We start from the raw sequence: 20,080 nt of genomic DNA, 5'->3' as shown, positions 1-20,080 counted from the left end.
AGTTTTGACCAGTTTTCTACAGAAATCACTAAGGGTGGGCGTAAAATCTGTTTCGCGGGCGAATTTGCCGATTTTCCGTGATTTCGCGATCCGCGAATCTCGCGAAATCGCGGTAAAATCCGCGAATCAGCGGGGGCGAATATTCAGCCAAGCAAGGGTTACAGCAGCAGGTGCAAAAGTTGAACCTAGTTTCTTTCTAACCTTTTACAAAAGGGTTACAAACAAATTAACTTCAACTTGGACACCTGCTGCTAATTGCTTCCTGGCACCTCGTTGCCTACTTGCAACTATTCTCTGACCCTGCTCGGACCCTTGAAGCAGGGTCAGAGAATAGTTAAAAGTAGGCAACGAGGCACCTGTCCAAGGAATTAAACCTCATCAGGAAGCACTTACAGATATAAAAAACAGGAAGAAGGGAGAGGATGGCAAATACACCCATTTTGAGTTGTCAGGAGGGGTTAAACTAAAAGAGACCTTTACAGCACAATTTTCATATGCATTTTGCTAAAAATAAAAAGCTGTATGTTCTGTAGGGGAAACTCAGGAATCTGGCCCTTCAGAGATCCGGCCTCTCTTTCTTTCCCTCGTTCTCTCTCTCCCTCTCTCTTTCCCTCTCTTTCTCTCTCTTTCTATCTATCTATCTATCTATCTATCTATCTATCTATCTCTCTCTCCCTCTCCCATAAACGACTGCATGGGTAACTTCGCTATGCAAGCGGCTCGCGAAGATGCAAAAAGCCCCGCGAACACGCAAAAAACACCGCGTACATGCAAAAAACCCCGCGAACACGCAAAAAACCAAAAATCCGCAAATTCGCACAAATTCGCGAATTTTGCGGATCGCGAATTCGCAAATCCGCAAATTCGCGGATCGCGAATTCTCAAAATTCGCCCATGCTTAAAAACCACTGACTCACGTTTATCTTGTGTTGTAACGGCTCTAATGGGGTTAGCAGCACACAACATTAAAGGGATTACATTACATTGTTTGCTTATGCTACCAGTTGAACATGAAAATATGTTGGAATATCAAAGCCATCTGGAGAAGCTTGTTATGAAGTGTCAAGCGTACTGAAGAAAATGAAACTTCTGATAATTGATTAGGTAAGCATGGTCTCAAACTTAATACTTGCCTTTGTACATTTGAGAATGCAAGAAATTTTAAAATGAGATTCTGATGTTTTATTTGGAGGAAGACATATAATTGTATTCGGTGATCTATTACAACTTACTCCTGTGAAAGGCTAACCAGTTTTTAAGACCCTTGTTCATGAAGACACTAATAAATCTTTGGGAAGTATTGGAAATGTGAACATTTGGTCTCATTTTGAATATAAAGAACTTATTAAGAATATGCGACAAGCAAGTGACTAACATTATGGAAACATTCTTCAAAATATTAGAATTGGTGTCTTCACTAAACATGGCAAATAAACTTTACAAAGTCGACTACTAACAAACTTGTTTCCAAATGAAAACATTGTATCTGAAATAATGTATACAAAAATTGGAGAAAAGAAGTCTATAGTTTGCCTTATGCCAACACTGAAAACGTGTTCTACATTCATTGAAGAACGTTTGAAACTGTAGAAACAACCAATAATGAAAATGGAGGCCATTGATGAAATAGAATACGAAGGAGGTTCTATTCTTCTGTCAGAGAAATTACAGTCAAAATTAGATTATTTGGAAAAATCTATATTTAAGAATGCTGGTTTGGAAAATACCTTATATGTATGTGTAAACTGTCGGGTAATATTACAGCATAATTTAGATGCTGAAAAAGGTTTAGTGAATGGAGTAATGAGAAAAGTTGTTGATTATGTAAATTTTCAAAACAGAGAAGGAATTGAATTTTTGAAGATGAAATTTGTTAAGATAGAAGAGGTAAAACAGGTTGGACGTTGTGCTGTTTGTTTCTTGTTTGTAAAAGATTTGTATGTTTGTAGAAAACAGTTTCCTCTATCTTTAGCATATGCAGTGACCATTCATAAATCTCAAGGTTTAGGTGTTGACAGTGCTTTAGTAAATATTGGAAGTTCAGTGTTTAAAGAGGGTATGGCATATGTTGCTTTGTCTCGAGGAAGAACATCATTTGGATTGTATTTGACCAAAAGGTTACTGCAGATGCAAATTGTGTAAAAGAGTATAATAGGTTAAGAAGACTGTTTGCTCATAACTTAGGTGAATATCCTATTTATGAAAAAGTATAGTATGTCCTAAACAAAAATATAAGAAACATTCTAGGGATTTTATAAACAATAAAACAATTGAAGAGAATGAAAGTTTACAAAGAAAAGGAAAAAGGACACGGTTGATAATATTGTAGGATATCAGTTAGAAAATAGTTCAGGTAATCAATCAATCAATCAGTGACACTTATAAAGCGCGCTACATACCCGTGGGGTCTCAAGGCGCTGGGGGGGGGGGGAGCCGCTACTGCTCGAACAGCCAGGTCTTCAGCTTCTTCCTGAAGGAGAGGTGGTCTTGGGTCAGGCGCAGGTCGGTCGGGAGGGAGTTCCAGGTCTTGGCGGCCAGGTGGGAGAAGGACCTTCCTCCTGTAGTCGCTCTTCGGATGCGGGGGACGGCGACGAGGGCGTGGTTGGCTGATCGGAGGTGGCGTTTGGGAGCGTAGAAGTTGACTCGGCTGTTGAGGTAGCTCGGGCCTTGGTCGTGTAGGGCTTTGTGTGCGTGGGTGAGGAGGCGGAAGGTGATTCTTTTGTTGACGGGGAGCCAGTGAAGGTCTCGCAGATGTCCGGAGATGTGGCTGGTTCGTGGGATGTCGAGGATGAGTCTGGCTGAGGCGTTCTGGATCCGCTGGAGTCTCTTCTGGAGCTTGGCGGTGGTCCCGGCGTAGAGGGCGTTGCCGTAGTCCAGTCGGCTGGTGACGAGGGCCTGGGTGACGGTCTTCCTGGTCTCGGTGGGGATCCACCAGAAGATCTTCCGTAGCATGCGTAGGATGTTGAAGCATGCCGAGGAGACGTTGTTGACTTGCCTGGTCATGGAGAGGGAGGAGTCCAGGATGAAGCCCAGGTTGCGTGCATGGTCTGTCGGTTTGGGTGCGGTGCCCAGGGCGGGAGGCCACCAGGAGTCGTCCCAGGCGGAGGGAGAGGAGCCCAGGATGAGGACCTCCGTCTTGTCCGAGTTCAGTTTCAGGCGGCTGGTCGTCATCCACTCGGCTACCTCTTTCATCCCTTCGTGCAGGTTGGCTCTGGCGGCGGCGGGGTCGTTGGTCAGGGAGAGGATCAGCTGGGTGTCGTCGGCGTAGGAGATTATGCTGAGGTTGTGTTTGCGTACGATGGCCGCGAGGGGGCTCATGTAGACGTTGAAGAGGGTGGGGCTCAGAGATGATCCTTGGGGGACGCCGCAGATGACTTCGGTGGCCTCTGATTTGTACGGTGGTAGGCGGACTCTCTGTGTTCTCCCGTCGAGGAAGGAGGTGATCCACTCCAGCGCCTTGTCCTGGATTCCGACGTTGCTGAGGCGCCGTACTAGGGTGCGGTGGCAGACCGTGTCGAATGCCGCGGAGAGGTCTAGGAGGATGAGGGCCGCTGTTTCTCCATTGTCCATCAGGGCTCGGATGTCGTCGGTGGCGGCGATGAGGGCGGTCTCGGTGCTGTGGTTGGCTCGGAAGCCGGACTGTGAGGGGTCGAGGGATCCGTTCGTCTCGAGGAAAGCGGCCATCTGCTTGTTGACGGTCTTCTCGATGACTTTGGCTGGAAACGGGAGGAGCGAGATGGGGCGGTAATTCTTGAGGTCGGTGGGGTCCGCTGTTGGTTTCTTGAGTAGGGCGCTGAGTTCGGCGTGTTTCCAGCTCTCGGGGAAGATGGTGGTGTCGAGGGATGTGTTGATGATGTCTCGCAGGTGGGGTGCGATGACAGCGTCGGTATCAACTGCTATGCTAATGCAATTGTGGACATCGTGTTTTTTCTAGAAAATCTACAGCATTTAATTATGGAAAATCGAGAAAAAAGATTCTGTTCTTTGTTACATTATTTTTGAAAAGTTGAATACTGATAGAACTAAAACCCACACTGCTTCTGGCATACGGCATCTTTTGGATATATGTACTGGTTCTTTACAATTTACACTTAGTGTACAACAAGATGCTCAAGTATGTCTTATGTTTATGCTTGCAGTATTGGAAGATGAAGGAATACAAATTGAAAATCTGTTTGGACTACTTTGCAGATGGGAACATGAATGTGAAGACTGTTCATTTTCTTCTAACACTCAAATAGACACTGAATGATTCATATATTTGACAATACCAGTTTGGAAAACAGTGTATTTTAATAAATTAGTAGAAACAGTTAATCACGATATGAAATTAACTCACTGCAAATCAGAAATATTGTCATCATGATTTATCGAAAGATTTGGACAATATGTAATTTTAATGCTACAACGTTTTACAGCAGATGGAAGAAAATTGGAAACAATAAAAAAAAAATTGTGGCAAGTCCAGTGTCAATTTCAGGAAGAACATTTAAAGCAGTGGCTATTATCTTCCATGATGGACCTAGTACAACATCTGCATACTATACTGTGTATTTAGGATGCACTGAAGGATGGACGCACTGTAATAACACCCATTTAGAATTGAAATGTCGGTTGAATTATGAATTACCAATTTCATATCTAATATTTTGATGCCAAAGTTCTGAAATCATCATTCAGCCTATTGGGAAGATGCCAACATGAATTAATGACTTTATTCTGGAAATGTTCCATGCAAATGAATTCGGAAACATCATTCAGCCCATTGGAAAGATCTCATCATGAATTAACAAGTTTGTTTTGGATATTTTCAATGCAAATGAATTCAGAACTATCATTCGGCCTATTGGGAAGATGTCAACATGAATTAATGAGTTTATTTTGGATATTTTCAATGCAAACAGTTTTGGAAACATCATTCCGCCTATTGAGTAGATGTGAGCAATTTATTTTGGTTCATTAATATTGCATTTGGAAAATTGTGATGGAAAGAAGGAGTTTATATATTTGATGTTTGTATTATATCCAATGAAAATGAGAGTGTTTATTTTTGAAAATGTAAAGGGATAGTTGAACTTGTTAATATTTTGAACACAGATTTGTTTTTCTTTTACAATCTTATTGATTCTATTTTTTTGCCCGCTGTTTCATAATGATCAACATTGAAATCACTGTGTATGGTGAAATTCAATAGAATCTGAAAACAGCAAAAAAGAAAACCTGAATATGTTGTTATGTAATTCTAAAATTATGTTGTGTTCTTAATGTAAAATATTATTTGCAATAATAGTATTTTTCTTGTCTTTTACAGAAAGTTCAACTAAAGTTTGGAAATATTTCAGATTTAATTTACAATGAAACAACTATAAAATAGTTTTAAAGAGTTTGATATTTACTTCAATACAGAAGGTAAGATGAAATAATGTAATAAACATGAATTAATGTTTACAGTCACTTTTTTGCAGTTATTCATTTTTTCAAAAGCAATCATCTCCCTCCTGAAATCACCTCGGTAGTACTCATGCAGTCCTTCAATTACTGAAGCATAACCTATATACTTAGAAAATCAGCCAGTCATTACTAATCCACACCTTTAATCTGTCTGGTAGTACCCATATGATTCTGCAATCATCCAGACATTAGTTCTACAGTATTCCAATCACCCAAGTATTATCTATGCAGTTCTTCAATCATCGAGACATTACTCTTCTACTCATGCAATCACCCAGGCATTACTTATGGAGTTACAAAATCTATGAAACAACACATATTCACTTACAAAATCACTGAGGCACTGCCAATACACTTCTGGAATAGCCTAGGTACTACTCATCTACTCATGCAATAACACAGACAGTATCTATATATTGCTTGAATCACCCATGCACCACCCATGCATTCATGTAATCACCCAGGCACTAGTCTTGCACTCCTCCGATCACTCAGGCACTACTCATCCACTCATGCAATAACCCAGGTACTACCCATGCACTGCTCCAATCACCCATGCACTACCTGTGCACTTCTCTAATCACCCAGACACTACTCATTCACTCCTTCAATTACCCAGCCAATAGCCATGGACTTCCCCAATCAGCCAGGCACTACACATCCACTCATACAATCACCTAGGCACTACCCATGCACTAATGCAATCGCCCAGGCACTATCCATGCACTCTTCCAATCACCAAAGAACCACCCATGTACACATACAGTCACCCATGCAGTGCCCATACAATACTCCAATCACCCAGTTAGTACCCAAGCACTCATACAATCACTCCACCACTATCCAAGCACTTATTAAAGCACCCAGGCACTACCCAGGCACTCCTCCTATAACCCAGGCACTACCAATGCATTCTTACAATCACCCAGGCACTACTTATACACTAATGCAATTATCCACGTATTACCTGTAAACTCATGCAATCACCCAAGCATTACCCATGCAGTTACAAAATCACCTAGGCATTAAAAAAGCACTTCTCCAATCACCCAGGCACTACTCATCCACTGATACAATTACGCAGGCATTACCAATGCACTGACGCAATAAGCCATGCCCTACCCATCCACTTCTGCAATCAACCAGCTAGTAACCATAGACTTATCCAATAACTCCACCAGAACCCAAGCACTTATAAAATCACCACACACTACTCTTCCTCTCTTGTAATCACCTTGGCACAACCCATACACTCATGCAATCATGCATACATTACCCATAAACTAATGCAATCAGTCAAGCATTACTCATGTACTCTTCCAATTTTCCATACATTACCTCTGTACTCATGAAATCACTGGGGCATTAACCAAGCAGTTATAAAATCACCCATGCACTACCCATGCACTCCTCCAATCACTCGGGCACTACTCATCCACTCATGAAATAACCCAGGCACTACTCATGTACTGATCCAATCAACTATTCACTACCCATGCATTCTTCTAATCACCCACACACTACTCATTCACTCCTTCAATTACCCAGCCAGTAGACATGCACTCCTCCAATCACCCAGTCACTACCCATGCACTTATAAAATCACCATGCACTATCCTTGAACTCCTCCAATGATCCAACCACTACTCATTGACTCATGCAATAACTCAGGCACTATTTATTCACTGCTCCAATTACCCATGCACTCATCCAATCACCCAGGCACTTATAAAATCATCATGCACTATGCTTGTACTGCTCCAATCATCCAGGCACTACCCATGCACTCATGTAATCACCCAGAAAGTACCCATGCACTTCTCCAATCACTCAGGCATTACCCATGCACTCATGCAATCACCCAGGCATTACCCATGCACTCCTCCAATCACTCAGGCACTATTGATCAAATTCATGCAATAACCCAGGCACTACTCATGCACTGCTCCAATCACCCAACCACTACCGGTGCACTCCTCTAATCACCCAGTCATTACTCATTCAGTCCTTCAATTACCCAGCCAGTAGCCATGCACTTCTGCAATCAACCAGGCACTTTGCATGGACTCATGCAATGACACAGGCATTACCCATGCACTCATGCAAGCACCTATGTACTACTGATGCACTCATGCAATCACCCAGGTGTGAGAAGTTGGCCTGATATGCAGTGCTCACTATTCTAGTGATCACTATGTATCAGTCCAAACAACCCTTATTGATGATTGGTTGTAAGTCAACCGATAGACCAGCTATCCTAGTAGCACGGACAAGAGCAGTCTTCGGGCTAAACTCTAGAGGGCGTGTTAAGCCAGCTGTTATACCATCACATATACCCCTTGAACACCAAGTGAAAGGACACCACACAAGTGTTATGAAAATAAACAGTGTATTTATTTAGATCACAACAGCCCTGTACTCTTTATGAGGACAGGGTACTAAGCACACAACAAAACTCTTACGAAAATACTTTAAGTTGCACAATTTACACAAATGCCCGAGGGGCACGGAAAACCATATACTACAAAAGTGGAATGCGAAATTACTAGCAGGTAAGTACTAATCTCACAGGGTTTAGAATCGCTAGGACTGGCCTACTGAACCTTCAGATTACTAGTAGGAGGCCTAGGGGACTCGGGTGCAGAGTGTGCACTCTCACGCGGGATGCGGGACAAAGTCTATGGAGGCCAGTAAAAGCAAAGTTAGTGTTCTCGAGCGAACCCGATAAGGTAGGTTGAAAACGAAAGTGGATCTGGACCCTTGGATAGTGAGGCTATGCTGGGGCACCGAAATGCCGAAGTTACCTAGCCCAGGGGCTGCGGCTGCATAGGTCTGAAAAGACGTCGGGAATCCTCGTTGACGAACCAGGAGCCTGAAAGAAGGAGTTGCTGGCAGGCGACCAGTGAAGATTGTTCGGTGGATCCAAGCCTGGATCGAAGATGGAAGACACCTGTAAGCAGAGGGGACCAAGTTCTGAATCACTAGCCAGTGATTAGATGGGCACCAGGATGGCACCGGATGGTGTCACCTCGACCAGGTGAGTGGGCGACGCTGGGCTCTGCAGTCTCACGGACCAGGAGGCGTTGTCGGTGACCAGGATGGAGGTGCGAGCTGTCCCACGATGGTTGCTGCTGTCGACGTCGCTGGACCCAGGATTGGGGCAACAAGTCTTGGCAAATTCAAGCCCATGCGGTGGACCTAAAATGGCGTCTGGAGTGGACCAGGAGGGTCCGGGGTGCTCCTCTTTTGGAAGGGAGCAAGGGCCAGTCTGGAGCAACCAGACCAGTAGTGTTGTTGTCGTCGGTCGTCGTCGGGAAGGCCACAAGCCAGCGGGCTAGTAGCCAGACAACGCGGTGAGCAGCCAAAAAGCAGAAGGGCCCCACACAGATCTCGTGGATGCTGGGAGGCTGGACTTCGGTGTTGGAGCTGCTCAGGGTGGGGGCTTCTCAGACCCCAAAGCACTCACCAGAGGATCCCTCGGCGGTCGTGCTGGATAGAAGTTGTGCAGTTCTGATGATGGCCGGTCCCTTGAGGTCTCGTTGCACCTACGGTTCTTAGCTTAGCTGTAGAGGTAGGTAGAGGTCAGAGGTGCCAGGGAAGCCGGGTCTCGTCGTGCTGGTCGGTCGGATTCCGGAGGAAGGACGTGCAGCAAACCGCAGTGTTCTTAGATGGTGCCTGCGGATGCAGGGTGACTACTCCTTAGCCACAAGGGAGCAATCTTGAGAAGAGTCGAGAGTTCCTTTCGTAGAAAGTAGTTTCTTGATTCAAAGATGATCTAATTTGGAAGGGTCCCCGCTCCTGCCTTTATCCTAAAGAAAAGGGTGGGTACGCGACTAGGTCCTGCCCTAGGGGTGGGACCAGGAAGGGGGGTGGTTACACCCCTCTCCCATGCCGGACTTTCCCCAGCTCAGGGGCTGGTGTGCCCCTGGAACTGGTTCTAGCCGGCAGATGCGTAGTGAGCACCGGGGTGCCACTTGCAGTCACCTTCCTGTAAAGCCCTGCCTACCCAGGATACACAAAACCCTGTCTGGGATGGTGCTAGCACCGCCCCTGACAGGAAACCCTTTGTCCAAGCTCCCCTCGTGGAAGGACTCCCAGCTGCAGGGGGTCAGACTTGTGTCTGTGGTGGCAGCATTCATTTTGTGATGCTGAGTCTTGAGTTAACTTTAACCGGGGTTCACAGTTACATACATGTCGTGTCCCTCTAGAAGGGTGGAATGCTAACCCCGTCGCCAGAATTGGCGAGGGGTTAGTATTCCAATTCGTATGACACCTTACTCGACATGTTTTGATAAAGCGATACCAAAGATAGCATTTAACCGCGAGGATTATAATGCACTTAAGAGTATATGGTATGCGTTATCATGGAACAGCTATTAGGACTTGGTTCCGCAAGCTGCAAATGGACTCAGCTCATGCCAGAGCACCATTTCACACGATTCCAAGCACTCTGCCTTCAGGATTTTCAAGGCCTGCCATAGGAGTGACTGATAGGAATCTGTGTGTCCATTTTAGGGTTAGATATAGGTATACTATATCTAAAGCAAAGGGTGACTACACCACCTTGCCCCAGCTGTCGTGCAGCCAGTTGTGTCAGATTTAGATGACCAGCCAGGGGTGGCATAATACATGCTTCAGCTCCTGGTAGGCCCTGGGTACACCTATGCCCTGAGTTACAGGGTCTGATAAGGTGGCCCAGTACCAATTGGATAATGCACCTAAGGTACAGGTGTCAATTTAGTGAGAGAACAGCTAGGCTGTGGGTCTGATTAGCAGGCCCACAGCCAGAGAAAGTCGTAAACCAGTGAAACAAAAGCAAAAAATCTGGGTGATCATAGGATTACAGACCCTACTCTCCTACATGACCCCCCCCCCAAACTTTGGGACAATAAACTAACCTTGACCAGGTGAGTCTTCTTTCTCTAAGTGGAAATACCTGGAGAGCCCATCTGCATTGCCATGATCAGTGCCAGGTCTATGCTCCACTGTAAAATCCATCCACTGTAGGGAAATGGACCACCTAAGCAGTTTGGGGTTTTCACCCTTCATCTGATTTAGCCACAAGAGGGGCTTATGGTCGGTCTGAATCTTGAAATGAGTGCCAAACAAGTATGGCCTCAGTTTCTTCAGGGCCCAAACCACAGCAAAGGCCTCCCTCTCAATGGCTGACCAATTTTTCTCTCTGGGGGTCAGCCTTCTGCTTATAAAAGCAATGGACTGGTCATTACCATCAAAATTCAGTTGAGATAGAACAGCTCCCACACCCAACTCAGAAGCATCTGTTTGGACAATGAATGGTTTGGAGTAGTCTGGACTCTTGAGGATAGGTGCTGTGCACATGGCCTGCTTTAGGTCATCGAATGCTTTTTGACAGCCTGCTGTCCACTGAACTTTCTTTGGCATCTTTTTACTTGTCAGTTCATTAAGTGGAGTCACAATTGATCCATAATTTCTGACAAACTTTCTGTAGTAACCAGTCAGGCCCAAGAAAGCTCGAACCTGAGTCTGGGTGGTTGGAGGAGCCCAATCCCTGATGGATTGTATCTTGCTCTCCAGTGGCTGAACCTGGCCTCCACCTACAAGGTGGCCCAGGTATACAACCTGTGTCTGCCCTATCTGGCACTTTGTGGCCTTGATAGTGAGACCTGCCTTCTGCAGAGCCTCTAACACTTTCCTCAGGTGGACCAGGTGATCCTCCCAGGTGGAACTAAAGACAGCTATATCATCAAGATATGCTGCACAGAAGTCATCCAGCCCAGTGAGAACTTGATTCACCAGCCTTTGGAAGGTGGCAGGTGCATTTTTCAGACCAAAGGGCATTACCACAAATTGATAATGTCCACTAGGGGTTGAAAATGCTGTCTTGGGCTTGGCATCCTCAGCTAACCTGATTTGCCAATACCCAGCTGTCAGGTCAAATGTACTTAAGTAGTTGGCAGAAGCCAATCTATCTATAAGCTCATCTGCCCTTGGTATTGGGTGGGCATCAGTCTTAGTGACTGCATTGAGACCTCTGTAGTCTACGCAAAACCTCATCTCTTTCTTACCACCCTGGGTGTGAGGCTTTGGCACTAGAACTACTGGACTAGCCCAAGGGCTATCTGAGGGTTCAATGACTCCCAACTCCAACATTTTCTGCACCTCTGTCTTGATGCAGTCTCTAACATGATCAGGCTGCCTGTAGATTTTACTCTTGACTGGCAGGCTGTCACCAGTGTCAATCTCATGGGTGCACCAATTGGTTTGACTGGGTGTTAGAGAGAACATATGTCTGAAGGATTGAAGAACCTGTTTACAATCCTTCTGTTGATGTTCAGAGAGGCTGCCACAAAAGACAACACCATCTACTGACCCATCATCAGGATTCTGAGTGAGCAGGTCTGGGAGAGGGTCACTCTCCTCATCCTGTCCCTCATCTGTGGCCATGAGCAAAATCATGTCCTTCCTGTCAACATATGCTTTGAGCCTATTCACATGAAGCACCCTGTGGGGGCTTCTGGGGGTTCCAAGGTCCACCAGGTAGGTGACCTCTCCCTTCTGCTCAAGGATTGTGTGGGGCCCAGACCATTTGTCTTTGAGTGCTGCTGGGGCCACTGGCTCCAACACCCACACCTTCTGTCCAGGCTGATACACAGTCAGGACAGCCTTTTGGTCATGCCAAGCTTTTTGGAGTTCTTGGCTGGCCTTAAGGTTTTCAGATGCCTTTTCCATATACTCAGCCATCCTGGAGCGGAGACCAAGTACATAGTCCACTATGCTGGTTGCAGGGTTTTTGAGAGGTCTCTCCCATCCTTCCTTCACCAAACACAGGGGTCCTCTCACAGGATGCCCATACAGAAGTTCAAAAGGGCTGAAGCCAACCCCCTTCTGTGGGACCTCTCTGTAAGCAAACAAAAGGCAGGGAATCAGGACATCCCATCTACGCCTGGGCTTTTCAGGTAGTCCATGAATCATCCCTTTTAGGGTCCTGTTGAACCTTTCAACAAGCCCATTGCATTGTGGGTGATAGGGTGTGGTGAACTTGTAGTTGACACCACATTCCTTCCACATAGCAGTTATGTAGCTTGACATGAAGTTTGCACCTCTGTCAGAGACAACCTCCTTAGGGAAGCCCACTCTGGAGAACACTCCAACTAGGGCTCTTGCCACCACAGGTGCTGTAGTGGTCCTAAGGGGAATAGCTTCAGGATACCTGGTGGCATGGTCCACCACCACCAGTATAAACTTGTGCCCTGATGCTGTCTGGGGTTCCATTGGTCCAACAATGTCAATCCCCACCCTTTCAAAGGGCACCCCCACCACAGGCATTGGTATAAGGGGGGCCTTTGTTGTGCCACCTGACTTACCACTGGCTTGGCAAGTGACACAGGAGCGACAAAACTCCTTGGTATCTTCATTCATGTGAGGCCAGTGAACGTGTGAGACAATTCTCTCCCAAGTCTTGTTCTGGCCTAAGTGACCTGCAAGGGGAATCTCATGGGCCAAGGTGAGAAGGAAACCTCTCAGAGACAAGGGGATGACCAGCCTCCTGGTTGCACCAGGCTTGGGGTCTCTTGACTCAGAGTATAGGAGTCCATCTTCCCAGTTTTATTGTGGGCACCTGTGGCGTTCCCTGCAGCGTCAGCAGCAGCCTGCTGTCTGAGGGGTTCAAGAGAAGGGCAGGCTAAGTGTTCCTTCCCCAGGTCTGCTCTGGAGGGTCCCCCTGAGCCCAGAAATTCAACTTGATCAAGTTCAAATTCTTTAGGCTCAGTTTCCCTCAGTTCCTGTAGGTCAGCCTCCTCTGAGACTTGATCCTCAACCTGGGGCAAGGGGGAAAGCAATGCCTTAACCCTACTGCTCTTCTTCTTGGAAGGTGTCTGGTCCATTGTTCCAGGATCCAGCACCTGTTCAGTGGGGCATCTTCTGGCCTGTGACCTAGTCACAGCAAGCACATGTGCTGGCAAGCCTAACATCTCCATGTGAGTCCTATGCTCCACTTCTGACCATTGTGATGACTCCAAATCATTGCCCAACAAACAATCCACTGGGAGGTCTGAACTAACTACAAACTTCTTTTGGCCATTTACCCCTCCCCAGGAGAAAGCAACAATCGCCATACTATGACTGGTAGTGACGTTGCTGGCATTGGTCACCAGGAAATCTGTACCTGGCATGATCTGTCCAGGGTCCACAAAGTTAGGTGTCACCATGGTGACACTGGCACAAGTGTCCCTATAGGCCTGAGCAATTTTGCCATTTATCAAAGGTGTCTGCCTGTATTTGCCCAAAGTATTGGGACTGACATCAGAGGATATATCCACATCCCCTGTACAGACAAGGACAGCCTGAGTGAGTGTGCCAACTAAGTTGTCATACCCCTCAGAACCCAAGGTTAACCCAACTAATCCCTTGGGAGGTGCACTACCACTGCTGGCGGTACTAGGGGGTGCAGTTGCCTTAGGTGCAGTGGCAGGAGTTTGCCCTCCGTTCTTGGTGCACTCACTAAACCAGTGAGTTTTACTTTTACAGTATTGGCACCACCTTTTAGACTGGCCTTCTTGATTCTTCTTCTTCTGGGAAGCCTGACCCCCACCCTCTTTGGGTTGTTGGGGACCTGTTGAAGACTTCTGGTCATTTTGTTCACCTTTGGTATCTTTACCCTTCTGGTCTGCTTTCTTCTGACCACCCTGGTTCTGGCCCTGGTTCTGCTTAACCCTTGTTCTGACCCATCTGTCTGCCTTCTTTCCCAATTCTTGGGGAGAGGTCAGATCTGAGTCAACAAGGTGCTGATGCAACAACTGGGTCTGACAATTGTTTAAAATCTGTTCCCTCGTGATCAGATTGTACAATCCTGTATAATCAGTAACCTTACTGCCCAGCAACCAGCCCTCCAAAGCCTTAGTGGCACGATCCACAAAGTCAGACCAATCCTGAGACTGAGTTTTCTGGGTATCCCTGAACAGCAACCTGTACTGCTCAGTGGTTAGGCCAAACCCATCTATCAGTGTATTTTTCAGGACTTGGTAATTGTTAGCATCCTCAGCTCTAGTAGTGAGGAGCTTGTCTCTACATTTACCTTCAAAGGAGAGCCACAAGATAGCTGCCCACTGACTCTGGGGGACACACTGTACAGTGCAAGCCCTCTCCAAAGCAGTCATCTATTTGTGGATGTCATCCCCTTGTTTAAAGGGGGGCACTATCTTACTCAGGTGTCTAGTGTCTAAAGTCCTGTCTTTTCTCTTGGGAGAATGCTGCCACCAGTGAGATCTAACCCACTTAACTTTTGCTCTCTAGCAAAGGCAAGCCTCTCTTTGGCCAGGGCAAGTTCTTCCCTTTCAATCCTCAGATTGGCTTCCCTCATCTTAGCTTCATGCTCCCTTCTCTTAGGGGATGACATCCCTCTATGAGAAGAGGTCTGAGAGCCATTGGTTCGAATGGATCTGTTAGAACCTCTAGAAAGAGACCTATCTCGTCCATTCCCAATATTAAGTCTGCCTGAGAGTGGCCCTGGGGGTCCCCCAAATCCATTCTCATGCCTACTTAAGTTGGTCCTAGTGAGTCTACTGACTTCTACCTGACCTTTGTCTTCCTCATCCCCTGATAACTCATCTTCCTCCTCCTCCTCAGCATCATCTGCTTCCTGGAGGGGGTGGTCAGGGTTACCAAAGGGTCCCTGTAAGGGGGGCATATTCCCATCTGGAAGAGAAGGATCTGTGTTAGCAGCCCTCCTAGCATCATAAGTCTCTAAGAAACCAATCAGAAAAGGAATGGTAGGGTTAGAACCCTGTTTTAGTTTCCTGGAGGTACACACTTGTCTCATCTCCTGGAAGCTGAGAGCAGCATATCTGGAAGGGACCTGTGGAGGGTCCACAACCACAAGAGGGGTCTGTGAAGACTCTCCGTGGTTAGACATGCTTCTAGTGTGGTGTAAGTGATGCACCTACCTACACTATTTGTTTGCCTACTAATCCCTTGCTAAGAGTTGTAGTCAGGGTGTGCTAGGCCCTGTTGAACTACAACAGCTGGTTCAGTAGAACTCAGAGTATTCTAAGCTAAGTTATATGTACCTAAGTACTTATGTGATCTTTCACAATGATAGTCTTAGGATACGTGTGGTAAAACAACAGCAAGCTCAAATCCCAACCGCTGCTCACCAATGTGAGAAGTTGGCCTGATATGCAGTGCTCACTATTCTAGTGATCACTATGTATCAGTCCAAACAACCCTTATTGATGATTGGTTGTAAGGCAACCGATAGACCAGCTATCCTAGTAGCATGGACAAGAGCAGTCTTCGGGCTAAACTCTAGAGGGCGTGTTAAGCCAGCTGTTATACCATCTGTTCTGACATGGTTTTTGGCGCTATTTCGGAGTGATGAAGACTTTAAGCTTGCTAACATCTATGATCTGCATTCTTACCTTGTGTTGGCCCTTTTAAGCCCTTTCTTTCAGACCTAGAAGAGGATAGCTGCTTTATATGATGATAGATCCCTTATTCTTGATCTAATCCATCTATTGCCTATTGGCTTTGACATAATTATGTGTTCTTTCATTATCCTGCCTATAGTAGAGGGTGGATCCTGTGGTCCTGACTTTATATTACATATTGGTATGGTTTGTGTAGGTATTCTGACAGAGCTAAGGGTTATTTCATCCTTCTCAGGCCTACAAGGCCCAGAACTAGAAAGACTCCATTTTGCTTTCTGTCCCTGCAGAGCGGAGATGCTTGAAGGGTAAAGGTAATGTTTATAGTTAAGCCTGTTGTCTGCTAGGGGAAAACCAGCCAGGACTGGTTCTTATCGGAAGAATGTGTTTGTCTTTTGGGCCCAGACGTAACATGCAGATGCGCACTGCGGTTGCGCGGAGAGCCCTGGAGCTAGCACAGAAATTCGGTGGGAGGCAGCCCTCTGTTGGAAATTTCCATGAGGGGAGAGGATTCCATATTAGCGAATTGCAGGAGAGGAGGAGTGGTCAGTTTGGTTCTTGAAGAGTGAAGAGTAGAATGTTTGCTGGAGCTGAAGAGTACAGTTCAGTTCAATTGGTTTTCTGGAATGGAGAAAGAGGGCAGATGATTGCTGAAGCTGGAGAGAGCAGTCATATGAACAAAGTTGGAACTATCAGCTGGGGCTGCCAGTTTATCAGAATGCATTAAAGCAGATGGAGGAGTTGAAGCTGCTAGCTGAAGCAGTTGAGCCAGAGGAGTGAAGCTGTGGTGACGGAGGGAGAGCGAGAGAGCCCTGGTCCCACCAGAGAGAGAGAGAAACATTCCTTCTAATAGGTGAGGTAGTCTAAACTAGTTTGCTTTACACTTACACCTTAATCTTGTCTTTATTACCTAGGCTATTGTATGTCTAATCCTTTTTCTTTCAGCGGTGTGTTACAGTTCCTGTTAGTTACAGAGACCCCGCAGATAACTTTGTCCCTGTTATATGTCTAATCCTTTTTCTTTCAGTGGTGTGCAGTCTATTTACAGTTCCTGTTAGTTACAGAGACCCCGCAGATCTGTGTATGTGTCTATTCCCATTTTATTGTTATTGTAATAAAGATACCCCAGTTCTTAGTGAACCAGTGTGCATGTGTTATTCTTATGATAGAGCTAACCTTTCTTCTAACCAGATGCTTTAGCAACTGATGGATCAAAAGGAAATAGGAGCGTTTAAATCAGGGAATAACTTTTGCATACAGTGTGTGTCTCTTGTGGACCGGGCTGTGAGGAAGAGAGCACTAGGGCTGCAGACCGGTGTGTAGGCACGCAGGATTGCGGAGGTGCCGAGTGAGCAGTGACTGTGGTCAGTGTGTAATGGTAAATAATCAGAACTGCCCCAGGGTAGATTAGTCTGGACCCATGTGGTCGCGAGACTATGAGGTATGAGTGTGGTGTAGGGCATGGACGTCCTTAGTAATTAGTGAGTATTCCTAGTAATCCCTATAGATTTAGTGGTGTTTCTAATGATATGAGCTTGTATATTGTGAGTTCCCCATCCTCAGGTAGGTACCCAGGTGCCTGGATAGATGGGTCCTGAGGAGGGAGCTGGTTACGTTTTGGCCAGGTTGGTGGTGCTCTGGTGAGCTGGTTCTATCTGGTCTGAGAATCTGGTCATAACATCTGGCGTCACGAATTGTTCACGTAGCCTGTGTGCTCTGTATTGTTTTTATCTTGTTGGTTGGCACTCGGCACGAAAATTGGCCTATGGGCTTGGACAGTAGCAGTGTAAGGAGATTGCAGTACATCATGGCATTTGACTTATGCAGGGTGGAAGAAATGCTTTTCATCTTGGTGTTTGAACTGTCAGGCTTGAAGGGTGACATTACATGAGGGAGCCAATTACATCTTGGTATTGATGCAATTGTACATATGTGTGTGAAAAATGCTTTTAAATTGCCCATTAAATTGCTTGCTGCATTTGCTTATGCTGTGCAATGTGAAATGTATTCAGTGTAATATGACTTGTGGAGTTCCTTGTAAATAGCGCCATGTAAATATGGCTTGTGAGGAGCATGTTCTCATTTTGACTTGCTCTGTTCCTTGTAAATTGTGCCTTGTATATATGCCTTGTGAAGAGCATGTCATTATTGTGACTTGTTGACTTTCTTGTACATATGGCTTGTGAATAGCGCCATGTAAATATGGCTTGTGAGGAGCATGTTCTCATTTTGACTTGCTGTGTTCCTTGTGAATTGCGCCTTGTATATATGCCTTGTGAAGAGCATGTCATTTTTTGGACTTGTTGACTTTCTTGTAAATATGGCTTATGAATAGCGCCATGTGGATATGGCTTGTACAGAGCATGCTATTGTTCCGTTAGGCAGGAGAGAGCTGGATCTCTTTCAAGTGCTTGGTGAAAATGTTTTGTAGATGTGCGCGCGTGTTATTTGAAAACGCGGAGTGATAAGTTCTTGAATTTCCCATGTACTGCAGACATTGGGGAATGATTGTGTTTGAGCTGCCAAAGGGTTAATATCTTGGTTTGAGACGGCAGTATTTATTTTAACATGCTGTTTAACATGCATGGTTATGTGAGCTGACACTAATAGTCAGTGATTGTTTAGCTGGATGGTGGTTTGATTTGACTTTTTCATTGGTTGCTGGGTCTGCCTATGTGCTTTGTCAGCTTGCTGACAGAATAGTAACATCTTGCATGGAGAGAAAAAAGCTGTGTTCATTTAACATTCTATTTGAAATGCGTCCACGAATTTGTGTGGGTTTGCCTTTGAACACATGATTTAATGTGTCTGACTCGGAGATCGGAAAGTTATTAATCAACCAGTCGTATTGACATAAGGGTTTGCACGGAGGGTGCTTTAGTGCTTTAACGGTTGAGAAGAAAATATAAAACAGACCCATCATAGAATGTGCTTTTAATTAGTGAAATGCAACCGTGTGCTTTTAAAAAAATGTGTTCTAGAAAATATACATGATTATTTTTTTTTCCAATGCAAGCTGCCCTTTAGAACAGCGTGTGTGAGTTAACCCACTCAGTTAGAAAAAATGGCTATTTGAAAAAAAAAATGATGAATCTGGCCCTTTTAATAGGTAGAATAGAAAAGCTTGCACACTAAATTATGAATTCTTGGTTATGCAATGCAAAATTACATGTTGCCCCTTGTTTAATTTGATGGTGTTTCACATGTTATTTTCAAAAAGAAAAATGAAATGTGTCTGCATGCAATGTTGTTCTAATATTTTTTCCCTTTCAGCAAGTAGCAGTACTTCATGACAGAATTATTTTAAAATGCTAGCATGTGACTTAGTTACAAAAAATATGTCTTTATTAATTTGCTTTTTACCACGTTTAAATCTGCTTCAGTTAGTTAGAAAATAATGGTCAGTGCTTCTGGCCTGGGAACGGCTGTATGTTTTCAGTTTGAAGGCATTTGTTTTGACCTTGACTGATATGAGCCCGGCATCTGTTCGCGGTTCAAGTTTTGAAAGGGTGGAAGACGTGGGTAACTTCTGAGAGCAGAGAGAGCCAGCTTGTTATTCTTGGCTATGTTACAATTTTTTTCCGCGGAGAAATGTTTATATAAGGGGGGGTCAAGTCGCTCTTCCTTTCTGTCGGTGCAGACAGCTTCATTGACTTCAGATAAGGGATGCTTGCTCATACAGAATAATTGGCAGACGCTTGGCCCCTGGAGTTAGATAAATAAAGTAGGCCCAGTGAGCTTCCCTGACTAGAGATTAGAGATGCTTAAACAGAATGGTTGGCAGTAGCTTTGCTCCTGCAATGAGATCAGCATTTGGCAGTGATTCAAAATTACATCGCAGTGTAGCCCGGCTCCTGCTTATTATGGTTGGAGCTGATTCAAAACTCTGAGCGCGAACATCTTTCTGAAGGGAGGGGCTGTTTCTCAGATGAGTAAGGAGTAGCTAGACCCCAGCCCTTCTGGCTGTGTATGACAAAATTAGATTTTGCCCAAACAAATTGAAAGAATATGAAATAAATAGAATGTTTAAATCATTCCTTGGATTTAGAAGAATTCTTTTCATGAATTAGGAGGTTGCTTTCGAAAATAAAAAGCACTTGGGGTGCTTTTTAAATGGAAGATGTATTTTTGCAAGATTGATGATGCGTGTTTCTTGTTTCAGATGGCTTTATCGTGTGGGGGCCCTGGATGAGTGTCATTTTCTTATTTTGGAGTGCTGTGTTTTT

At 45.2% G+C, this 20,080-nt stretch overlaps 1 protein-coding gene across 1 annotated transcript in view; it reads right to left on the bottom strand.

Annotated features, from left to right (window-relative positions):
- The window catches only part of DNAH17 (dynein axonemal heavy chain 17), a 15,539,113-nt gene that overhangs the window by 5,315,929 nt on the left and 10,203,104 nt on the right, over positions 1–20,080 (bottom strand). The gene's annotated exons all lie outside the window — the stretch shown is intronic.

Source organism: Lissotriton vulgaris, chromosome 7, assembly GCF_964263255.1.
Source record: "Lissotriton vulgaris chromosome 7, aLisVul1.2, whole genome shotgun sequence".
NCBI lineage: Eukaryota > Metazoa > Chordata > Amphibia > Caudata > Salamandridae > Lissotriton > Lissotriton vulgaris.
Note: the sequence above shows the minus strand (reverse complement) of the source record. Positions and strands in the feature narration are given on the sequence as shown.